Genomic DNA, 12500 nt, shown 5'->3' on the forward strand with positions numbered 1-12500 from the left:
TCCGTTACTCGTATATTCTTTCGTGATAACAATTACTGTAAGCGAAGAAAATGCAAACATAGTGACCTAACTATATTTTTCTCTCATGGCCTCGTATTTACGGTATGCCATTTTTCGTGCACAATACGTAGTTGTCATTGATTTCCTAAAACTACTAAATATACCAGAAGACAGACCTACTGACCCATACTCGTAAATATTGTTCCACTCGTAATGTTACACCACACACACACACACACACACACACACACACACACACACACACACACACACACACACACACACACAACATTAATACAAATAGATGCGCTGCAACAAAGCAACAGAGATTGGGATGCTCATTCTTACAGAGCATTATAGTGAACATGTGAGGCAGAGATAAACAGACAGACGCAGACAGACAGATTGATTTAAAACACTTAGTAACATGTACTTGTTATAAGCAATTCTAAGTGACCATTACTTTCCCGTTCATTCCCATTCATTGAAGCATTTCAGTGTTGAGACGCAAAGGTAGTGTAAGTGTTGAGGCAGCGGTGGTAGTGGCCCCTTCACCTCGCAGCGAGGCAGGAAGGGGAGGCGAGGGACACCAGCAGTGACTGGCCTGAAGGCGCCTTGCGTCCCGTCTCCTCTGTGCGACCCTCTCCCTTGATTGCCTTCATGCATCAATCGCAGCATGACTTGTGCTCCTCCTCTTCAGTCTCACTTAACTACCACCTTCATATTCTAGACACCGCTGAATGTTGGCAAGCTTTACATTTATTATTTTTGCTTCTTTTTATTTTCTTATTTGATCTTGTTATATATGTAATGGTGTTTGTTCGTTTTATTTTGTTGCAGCTGTTGTGCATATTTAACATTCTCAGCGTTTGAAGTGTGTTCTGTTTTCAGTGTTGTTTTCCATGTATCCATGTGTTCTTGCTTGGAGGTATTTGACACGTTTTATTTATGACATTTCGTGTTTTTGTTCAGTATTTATTCTTTCCTCTTTTGTTCATGTGTATGTTGTTAACTCATGCAGTAAATGATTTCTGGTGGTTCTGTTTATGATGCTTCATTTTTAGCTCTTTTTAGAATAGTGAAGCTGCATCACTTTTTTATGTGGATGTTTTGATATTTTCAGGAAAGGATGGCAGGTGGTGCCGCGGTGAACACTCCCAACACATGCAGGAGGAAAGTGAGTACCTGCTTCATTACATCATGTGCCCTCTATTTTGATCTCGCTGTTAAACTTTTTTTTTTTTTTTTGATGTCAACGGAAACCTGTCACTGTTGCCTGCCTTTCTCCTGTCAGCTTCCCACGAATCTGTGAAGGAAAGAAACGATGTGCTTCCATGGTATCGTGTCAGTAGTGTTATCCATTGAAGGATTAGTTTAAACCTTTTTCCAATGCGTTGTTTTTGTCTCCCATGTTTCTGCCTTCCTAGGGTATATATGTGAAAGAAGACAGAATGTAAATTTAGTCTATAATGTTCATTGCAACATCTTACAGGGAAAAAAGTCCTTTGAGGATTAACCGAATCTTTTTCAAAACTATAATTTTTGTATTCCAGTCTTCGTGTGCTTATTTTAATGTATGCATAGAGAAAAGAAGGATACGAAATCATTTGTTTTCTATAATGGTGTCATCTTTTTGGTATAAATATTTACTTAGAGATTCAATTGAAACCTAACAATTAGCTGTCATTTTTGCGTTCGTTTTATATGTATATATATATATATATATATATATATATATATATATATATATATATATATATATATATATATATATATATATATATATATATATATATATTTTTTTTTTTTTTTTTTTTGTATGTACGTATATATGAGTGAAGAAAGGAAAGATGCAATTACAAAAAACTTTCCACAATAATGGGAATATTCACTTAAGGTCTTTTTTAGGTAACAAATATCAGATCTTCTAGTTTATATGTCTATTTATCCTTTGTGTGTTTTACTGTTATGTAGATTAATACTATTTTGCACGTTATGATAAAGTGTCCTTGGAAACTATTACTGTAACACATTTCATTTAGTGTGAATTTGGTTTCCACGTAAAAAAAAAAAAAAAAAAAAACTCTCCTTCTATGGAGAAAAGATATTTATATTTTCTTTGTTCAATTGGTGTTGATATTATTTTTAACTCTGATTTCCCGGGAAGCGTTACCACCATGATATTTGTGACCTAACCTAAGGTAACTTTTTAGCGTCATAACCTTTGTTGCAGCTTTATTCAAGTAAAATCAAAGAGAGGAAAGCTTGTATAGTTCTGTGAAGTGTTCTTATTTGTCTCTGTGTGTGTTGATTGTCGCCTTGAAAAGTCAAGGTGACGTGGGCCTTGATGACTAGAGCCGGCCCACACTATTTGTCTCCCTTTTTTTAGAGGCTCGTCGTTGTAGATTTCTGAAAATATTAGTTTTCCTCACGTTTTTATTTTCCTTGTCAGCGAATGAAAGATAATTTATGATTTTCTTAATCATTTAGTAACGTATTTAATATCTTTGGAGGGATCATTCCCGTAGCGGAGCGAGGGGGCTCTATTTTTGTTAGCGCACATCTGTACACCCCACCGCTCCCGCCTGGCCCTGGAGGGCACAACGATGATTTGGCCAGGAGCACCTTTTGATGTCCATCGTATATAAAAGTTTTGATTTCATTTTCGGAAACACTTTTTGGTAACTTTTGAAGGCGTATCTTTGTTATTTTATTTAATTTCTTCGTCAGACTCACCTTTTTTTGCTGTATTTTGCATATTTCGATTTATCGGCATGTGGGCGAAGGTTTCTGCCTCGCAACTCGCACAACTATCGCCTCATCACTACAGATCGAGCTCGAGCGCACAAAATGTGCCAATTATTTGCCATAACTCACTTCATATACGGGAAAGGGTTGTGTGAAGAAGGTGTTGTGAGGAGTAAACATAGGAGAAATTAGTTAAATCTAGAAAGGTAGCTAGCTCAGGGAAGGTGAGAAATAGCTTAAGTATTTACCACACAAAATGTAGCAGTATTTTGAATAAAATAGACTTGCTTAGAAGAATAGTGTGTGCAGAGAAATTTGCTATCATTGCTTTAACTGAAACTTGGTTAGATATGTGAGGAAAAGTATTTAATCCAGAGTTCAAGATAGATGGTTATACATTGTTCTATAAAGATAGGGAAAACAGGAGAGGAGGAGGCGTCGCGTTATACGTTAGGGACACATTACAGTATTGTATTAACAGTAGATTTAAAACAGATAGGAAAGCAGTAGTAGTACAGCAATGTACAGTAGTGGGAGTAGTGTACAGATCACCGACCAGTACAAAGGAAATTAACACCTCACTGTGGCAGGAAATAAATAGAGCAGGCAGGTACAGTCAGGTATGTGTGGTAGGAGATTTTAATTTTAGGAATATCGACTGGAGTCTAATGGTGGGTAAGAAGGAAGCAGAATTTTTTAAGGTAATTCAGGATAATTTTTTAAAACAGGTAGTCGTAGAACCCACAAGGGGGAATAATATTCTAGATTTAATTCTTACTAACAGGGAGGAAGCAATCACGTAGGTAGAGGTTGAAGGACAGCTAGGTAACATTGACCATAGGGAAATTAGGTACAATTTTAAATGGGAAGAAACTTTTAGAAGCAAAAACATTAGTAAAATACTTGACTTTAGGAGAGCAGAATTTGAGGAATTAAAAAGGTACCTCCAAGGAGTTGACTGGCAACGGATGCAGGGTGAGGTCAGGTCCGGGACAGAGTTGAGAGAGATAAGGCAAAATGTGAGAGGTGAGGTGAGGTGTGAGGGTGTAGGACAATAGGAGGTAAGATGTGTTCCGAAGGGGCGGAGGAGAGAGGGAGGGGTATATGGGTGTGAGTATGGTGGAATGTCAGTTCATGCTGAAATGAGAGAGGTGAGGTCGAGGCGAGTAGATGAGCGAGTAGAGAGGATGGTAGGGGCCGAGATGAGGGAATTAGGTGAAGTAAATGTAGATGAATTGTATAAATATTTCGTAGATAAAGTTCATACAGGTCAGTTAGCATATATCCCGTATAGGGCAATAAGATCACAGAAAAATTATCCTAAATGGATGACTGCTAGATTAAAACATTATATAGGGTGGAAGAGAAGTATATATAGGACATTAAGGGCAGGGGAAGAAGTTTTAAGGTCACAATATAATGAATTAGTTAGAACAGTCATGAAGTTAACGAGGAAAGCTAAGGGCAATTATGAATTAAGTGTAACCAGCCATGTGAAGACGGACCCCAAGGAATTTTATCAGGAATAGAGGACGAAGAATAAGGATACTATAGGTCCATTAAAGGCAGCAGATGGGGAACTGGTTAGTTCTGGGAAGGAGATTAGTAAAATTCTGAATGAGTATTTTTCATCTGTCTTCACCCAGGAAAACATGCAGGATATGCCAGATAGTGAACACATGTTTAGAGCAGATGAGAATGAGAAGCTGACAGATATTTCCATAAGTAGAGAGTTAATGGAACAGGAGATAGATAGGCTAAAAAAAGTTCAAGACACCAGGACCAGATGAAATATATCCCAGAGTACTTAAGGAATGCAAAGAGGTTATTAGTGAGCTGTTAGTCTCTGTCTTTAGGAAAGTCACTTGAGTCAGGTGAGGTACCAGTAATGTGGAAGCAGGGTAATGTAGTACCCATCTTTAAGAAAGGAGATAAAACTTTAGCGTCTAACTATAGATCTGTCAGCTTAAATTCAGTTATAGGTAAAATATTAGAGTTAATAAGAGCGAGGAACATTAGGGAACATTTAGACAAACATAACTTGATAAATTAATCACAGCATGGCTTCACGAAGGGGAAATCTTGCATGACAAACTTGTTAAGTTTTTACAGTAAAGTGTACGAGGCAGTAGATAATGGTGATAGTTATGATATCTTGTATCTGGACTTTAGTAAAGCATTTGACAAGGTACCCCATGAAAGGCTCCTGAGAAAAGGTTAGGGCACACGGGATAGATGGGAAGGTGTTAGGCTGGATAGGGTCATGGCTTAGCGACAGGCGAGAAAGAATTGTAATAAACGGCTCGAAATCCGAGTGAGGTCATGTAATCAGTGGGGTGCCACAGGGATCAGTATTAGGGACATTGTTATTTCTAATATATATCAATGCCTTGGTTAGTGGAATTAGTAGTGATGTTAGTAAATTTGCGGATGACACAAAGATAGATTAATTAGATCAGAAACGGGTGCCTTCGCCTTGCAGGCAGATTTAGGATGAATGAATGGACGGACATATGGCAAATGCAATTTAATATCAATAAATGTAAAGTACTTAGCGTAGGTAGAGGAAACCCACACAGTAGGTACACATTAAACGAACAATCTCTGGTAGTTACAGGGTACGAGAAAGATTTAGGAGTTATATTTAGCTGTGAACTCCGTCTAGGAAAACAATGCATAGAGGCTAGAAACAGGATAAATAGGGTACTAGGATTAATTTTTAGGAGTGTTAAAAGTAGAAGGCCGGAAGTAATATTAATGATATTCTTGGCGCTGGTCAGACCTCATCTAGACTACGTTGTGCAATTCTGGTCTCCACATTACAGGAAAGATATAGGCGTATTAGAATCAGTACAGAGGAGAATGACAGAAAGGATACAGGGGATGAGGACTATTCCTTACGAGGCGAGATTGAAGTCATTAAATTTACATTCTTTAGAGAGACGTAGGTTAAGAGGGGACGTGATAGAAGTCTTTAAGTTCCCTTTCAGTAGTCCAGGAGTCAAGCAATATTTTCATTCTTTCATCCCTTTCATTGGAATTCATCTGGAATTTTCTGTCTGTTTCTGTTTTTTCCCCTTCCTGTGACTAGTTGTTTTAAGAGTATTGAGGCACTTCCAGAAACATATTTAGATTTTTTATTGACTTTTAATTTTTTATCTTTTTTTTTTTTTTTCTGTATGTATGGAAGCGGCAACTGAAAAGATTTTTTTTTGTTCCTCTGTTTGCCATTCGCCAAGAAGATATGAGAGCGTGAGTATAAATAATGGCTATATGGAAATGTAAGAATACTATTTTATACTGACTCTAAATTAAACATGTATTGCATTGTTTACTCCGGTTTACTCAAGTTGAACCGTCCGATATCTTTTGCATCTAAATGATTTTTGTGTTCAGCTATTTGAATTTTTATTTCCAAATGCAGCTCCATGTTTTCAAGAAGCACAGAGGGTTGGAGAAAGACAAATCTTTCCTGAGTCTTAATAGCTGAATGTTAATAACAGTAGTAGTAGCAATAGTAGTAGTAGTAGTAGTAGTAGTAGTAGTAGTACTACTACTACTACTACTACTACTACTACTGTACAATTTCATGAAAATGGAAGACAGTAGAAATTTAACGTGTGTTTCATATAATTGTGAATATGCAGATGATTTAAGGGCACCGTTCCTAAGTGAGCTTTATAATCAAAGTGATTTTTTTTTAATCCAGGAGCATGGTTTGTTTATGAGTCAGCTTGATTGGTTTTATGGAGTGGGTGAGGGTGTGAATGTGCACGGGGTCAGCGCCATGGAGGAGGGTCGGCTGGTGCGGGGTAGGCCGCACGGCGGAGCAGCCATCCTGTGGCGTGACTCCAAGCGGTTTCGTGTCACTCCTGTACCTTATGAATCCAAACGATTGTGTGCTGTTCGAGTTCATTTACCAGAACAAACGGGTTTGGTGATATGTGTATATATGCCCTGTGATGATCAAAGAAGTGACCAAAATGTGAATGAATATGTAAATATACTGAGTGATATAGCAGTTCTTAGTCTTAGTAATGATATAGATTTTATATTAGTAGGTGGTGATTTTAATACTGATTTTAGCCGTGTTACGCCCCAGACACGGGCCTTTGTTAAATTTATCGATGAGTACAGGTTTTATTGTTGTGATAATGATGCCTTATCCACAGTTGCTTATACTTATTGCAGTAAAGGAAATAATTTTAAATCCCTGATAGATCATTTTTTGATATCAGACAATATATCTAACTTCCTTCAGACTTATACTACTATTGATTCTGTAAACAATCCATCAGACCATATAGCTATAAAGTGTGTTTTAGATGTTACTATTTCTTATAATGTGGAAAATATTGAGCATGAGACCTTCGAGCGCATATGTTGGCATAAGGCAAATACTGAGGATATATTAAGGTATAAAGAGTTAGTCACTGGATATCTGTTAAATGTTCCCCTACCGGAAGATATGTTAATGTGTAGAAATAATATGTGCACCCAGCATGAAATGGAAATAGCAGCATTTTATGATCATATCACCAATGCACTTATAAAGGCAAGTAAAGAGTGTATACCAAGGACAAATTGTGGGAGAGTTAAGAAAATTGTGCCAGGCTGGAATGATTGTGTTGAGGGTTATTTTCGCACTGCTTTGTTTTGGCACAGGTTATGGGTAGACAGTGAACGACCTCAGCAAGGTCTCATTGCCGAAATACGCCGTACAACACGTAAATGTTATCACCAAGCACGCAAGATGGTTATAAAGCAAGAAGAGTTAATAACTACAGAGAAATTAGCTGAGAGTTTGCAGGCTAGTGCTTCTGGTAGACAGTTTTGGAGATCTGTAAGAAACAAGGGAAAACAGAAGAAAAAAACGCCTAAGGCAGTTGATGGAAAACATTGTCCTAAAGATATAGCTGATTTATTTAAAGGAAAGTTTGAAGAGCTTTACAACAGTACCTCATACGATACAAATGAGATGGATAGCTTAAAATCTGCCATCAACAGTGTAATTTCTTGTCAGAAAAATAGTAATGAAAGTATACTCTTGATTACGCCTGATGAGGTGCGTCAAGCACTGCGGAGAGTGAGGCCTGGAAAGGGAGAAGGTGAGGGTGACCTGATGTCTGACCATCTCATACATGCTGGTGATGTGTTATACGGACACTTGTCTGTACTGTTTTCAGCCATGTTGAGGCACGGTTTCTCTCCCCACAGCATGATGAAAGGGGTTATGATACCGCTTCCTAAAGTTCGTTGGGCAAATCTTAATACCAGTGAAAATTACAGAGCGATTACTCTTAGTAGTTTGATGAGTAAAATACTGGATAATATTGTATTGATGAGAGAAAGGGATAAACTATTGACCAATGATTTGCAGTTTGGGTTCAAAGAAGGAACATCCTCTACTATGTGTACAGCAATGGTGAGAGAAACTGTGTCTTATTATGTATCTAAAGGTACAACTGTTTATGGGTTTACTTTAGATGCAAGCAAGGCTTTCGACAGAGTTAATTATTGCAAATTATTTGATATTCTATTGAAACGTAATGTATGTCCTCTTATATGTAGATTATTGTTAAACATGTACGTAAATCAAAAACTAAGCGTAAGATGGAATGACTTACTGTCTAGTACATTTGAAGTGAGTAATGGAGTCAAACAAGGTGGTGTGATCTCTCCTATACTGTATTGTGTTTATGTAGACGGGTTACTCACGGAATTGCGAGACTCTGGCGTTGGCTGCTACATGGGTGGCACCTATGCAGGAGCCTTCGGGTTTGCTGATGACCTAAAAGGTCTAGCACCAAGTGTTTTTGCTCTCAAGAAGATGATAAGCATCTGTGTAGATTATGCATCGAGATATGACATTGTGTATAACGAAAAGAAAAGCAAATTAATAGTTTTCCACGGTAATAAAAGAAGTAATATAATTCCTAATGTAGAAATTAATGGTAAAACTATTGATATTATGGAGGAAATTGTACACCTGGGAAATGTTTTAGGAAGAAATATTTTTAAATGTGATACTTCTAAATGTGTGACTGATTTTTATCGACAATGTAATTCATTTTTATCCCGTTTTAAGGGTGGACTGTCACATGTAAGAAATACTTTGTTTTTTAAATATTGTTCTAGTTTTTATGGTAGTCAACTTTTAAATGTGTGTGATGGTAGCATGGAAGCGGTGTACCGAGCGTGGAGGGTTGCAGTGCGTCGAGTGTGGAAGCTGCCCTGGACCACACACTGTAGTCTGCTTCCTCACATTGCTAATGTTATGCCCCCAGAAATGTGGTTCGCAAAACGGGAGATTGCTTTTATAAACCAAATATTAACATCAGACAATATGGTTATAAGAACAATAGGAAGAATGGGGGTTTATGGAAGACATTCAATAATGGGCAGTAATGTAAGATATCTTTCATACAAATTTAATATGAATATTGGAGACATCAATAAGGTTTGGACGCAGCTGCAGTGTGACCAGTACGAACTTGCACGGACTGGTGCACAAATTCGTGAATTGTGTTTGATGAGGGATAGATGTGATACCACAATCTTAGATGTAAGGGAAACTAAGATGTTGATTGATGCTTTGTGCACCGAGTGACGTCGGATTCAGTATGATATTGTCTAATTTAGTATAAATCTATGTCTTTTTTTTTTTTAATAATTAAATGAAATGTTTCTTTCTTTTAGTTTTAGTATGTATTTTAGTTTGTGTACACATCTTGTGTGAATAAAGAATATTGAATTGAATTGAACTACTACTACTACTACTACTACTACTACTACTACTACTACTACTTCTACTACTACTACTACTACTACTACTACTACTACTACCACTACTAGTAGAAGTAGTAGTAGTAGTAGTAGTTGTTGTTGTTCTTGTTTTTGTTGTTGTTGTCGTTGTTCTTGTAGTAAAGAGCAGGATTATTATCTGGAGTGACACCAATTCAGTTTTTGTATAATTTGTATTTTCTTACAATTATTCCACACCCTTGTCAATCCATGCAAGGAAAAAAAAGAAAAGCAAAAAAAGAAAACGTATATTAAAAAAGTGAGAGGCAAGACCAGCAAGTGAAACACGCCCTGCCTTCTCCATAGACTTGACGTGTTTTACTGCCGTGCTTCCTGCCTGATAATTATACAGTTTTACGCTGGAGGCGCTTAATGTGGTGCATTTGTATGAAAGAATTTACTTTTTGCCATGAATCTCTCTCTCTCTCTCTCTCTCTCTCTCTCTCTCTCTCTCTCTCTCTCTCTCTCTCTCTCTCTCTCTCTCTCTCTCTCTCTCTCTCTCTCTCTCTCTCTCTCTCTCTCTCTCTCTCTCTCTCTCTCTCTCTCTCTCTCTCTCTCTCAGCTCGAATTATGATTTCATTGAGTGGTTTAAGAACATATTCACATGTTATTCATGAGCCATCACATCCAGCAGCAGGCAGGAGGAGGAGGAGGAATACAAAGGAATACAAAGGAAAGAACAGACAGCAACAGCCCTACTGGGCCTAACGAGGCTGTCTGTGTGTCTATTCTACCACTACCACTACAGATTCTAAGAGTTAGAGGATGGAGGACACTAGAGATCAAGGAAGGAAAAACAGGAGAGTATAGGGAGGAGGAAAGGCTAAGATGTGATAGGAAAGGATGAAAGAGAAATTATACTATTCACTACACTAACTAACTAAAAAAAACATTTTATGTAGGCGCAAAGTACGTTATATGAGGGGTTGCTGCGAGGAGGAAGAGGAGGAGGAGGAGGAGGAGGAGGAGGAGGAGGAGGAGGAGGAGGAAAGAACACAAAGGAATACAAAGGAATGCAACGGAAGACCAAACCTTGAGTTACTGACGAGGCTGTTTGGATAATTATTCTACATTAACTATTATTGGGAGATACAGGATAGTACAGAAGGTTCCTCCCCACCAATCTCTCCAGCAGAAGCTGACAAGATACAGGAATTGATACCACGTGGTATAGAAAAGCCACATAGAACTTGAGAGAATAGTGAGGGAAAGAGTTGTGGTCTGTCTACCTTTGTTTGTGAGGGAGAGTGTAACTGCATGATAGTTGTGTGATGTGGTGTGTGCGTAGCGCAGGTGAAGGCACAGTTTGGTTGTTGAGGGGTGGTGCAGAATCGTTGCGTTGTGCTTTCCAGGGAGGCGGCAGTCAATCAGGCCACAGCTTCGGTCACTGTGTTTGTGTACCTTTCCCTTTAGGGCTGGATTCACAGGTTATCGCCTGCAACTTTGACCTCTAGTACTTAAAATCACAAAGTTGATCAATAACAGGATAATGCGGACGAAGAAAATGAGGATTACAACATGTGATTACATAGGATAACCAAAACAAACACTCCCTCAGGTCTTTACATATCGCTTTGGAATTAATTTAGATTAACTACCCTTTAGTAAAGTAAGCTAGAGCAGTGTATGACTGCCAAACCGACACGCTGTTGTGCTTGTGCTGGCGTGGGAAAACCATCGTGCTGTGTGGGAAAAACTGGCGGCGTTTTGATTGGAAAGAATGAAGTGAGATTCTATTATTATTCCTATGCAAAAAAAGGAGGAGGAGAAGGAGGAGGAGGAGGGTAATAACAGCATTAGTAAAAACATCCACTTCAAACACCCCTTTGTCTGTGCCTTTGGACGCACAAATTACCTCAGAATGTTACGTCATAATGAATAAGACAAGTGAAGAAGCTTACTTCCTTTTGAATACCGTCTTTTCGGAAATGTTGATTTTTTTTTCTATTTTGTGCAAAAGACAAAAAAAAAAAAAAAAAAATACAAGTTTTAGTAGAGTGAAAAAAATCTACAATTCACCCTAAGAAGGAGGAACAGAAAAATTACGAACTATACCACCACAACCACCACCACTACTACTACTACTACTACTACTACTACTACTACTACTACTACTACTACTACTACTACTACTACTACTACTACTACTACCACCACTACCACCACACTTCACTCTCAATTTCTCCCATTTTCAAGAATTCCTCTCTTCTCTTCCCTTGCTCCACCATCCTTCATCCTCTCTCCCTTACGTTCCATCCTTCCTTTCGCCGACATAATGCTTGCAACAGACGCCCCTCCTCTTCCTCCCCTCCTCCTCCAGTCCCGTAGTATTAGCAGGGCCTTGTCTCCCCTTATAAGCAGGGATGCTTAGTGGAACATGTCGAAATAGCGTTGCCTAGCCGCCGCCGAGTATAGGAGTGTATTGAGGGTGCATTATCTCGGTACAGTGGCGGTGAGCGGGGAGATGGGTCGGTGAGTATGTTCAGGCGCAGATAGAGAAATGTGTTATTGGTCTGACGAATTGATTAATGAATAGGTATCTGGTTGAACAGGTAGATTTACAGATAGATGGCTGGATGGGTAAATGGTTAAATAGATCGACTGGCTGATAAATAGATTGATATATAGATGGACAGATGGATGGATAGATAGATTGATAGATACATGAATAAATGAATAGGTATATAAGTAGATATAAATATATATAGATGGGAAGATAGACAGTTCAGTAAGTAGAAAATAGATTAGATAAATAGACAGACAGATAGACAGATAGACATTGATAATAGTACGTAGGTGGGAAGATATGTTGATAAATTCCCGTTTATTGATAAGAAGGTGGAAGTATTAGATATGGAGAAATATACAGATAAAACATCGACGAATGGGTAGGTAAGTGAAGAAACACAGGATGGTTGAAGAGCAATATACATAAACAAATAAGAAGA

At 38.2% G+C, this 12500-nt stretch overlaps 1 long non-coding RNA gene across 2 annotated transcripts in view; it reads left to right on the forward strand.

The window, feature by feature from the left end:
- Nucleotides 1-12500, forward strand: part of LOC135101834 (uncharacterized) — a 105484-nt gene that overhangs the window by 23617 nt on the left and 69367 nt on the right. For both annotated transcript variants that reach the window (XR_010269391.1, XR_010269390.1), the window contains exon 2: nt 1124-1177. This is a non-coding gene — a long non-coding RNA (uncharacterized LOC135101834). The remainder of the gene's footprint in view (nt 1-1123; nt 1178-12500) is intronic.

Source organism: Scylla paramamosain, chromosome 7, assembly GCF_035594125.1.
Source record: "Scylla paramamosain isolate STU-SP2022 chromosome 7, ASM3559412v1, whole genome shotgun sequence".
Lineage (NCBI taxonomy): Eukaryota > Metazoa > Arthropoda > Malacostraca > Decapoda > Portunidae > Scylla > Scylla paramamosain.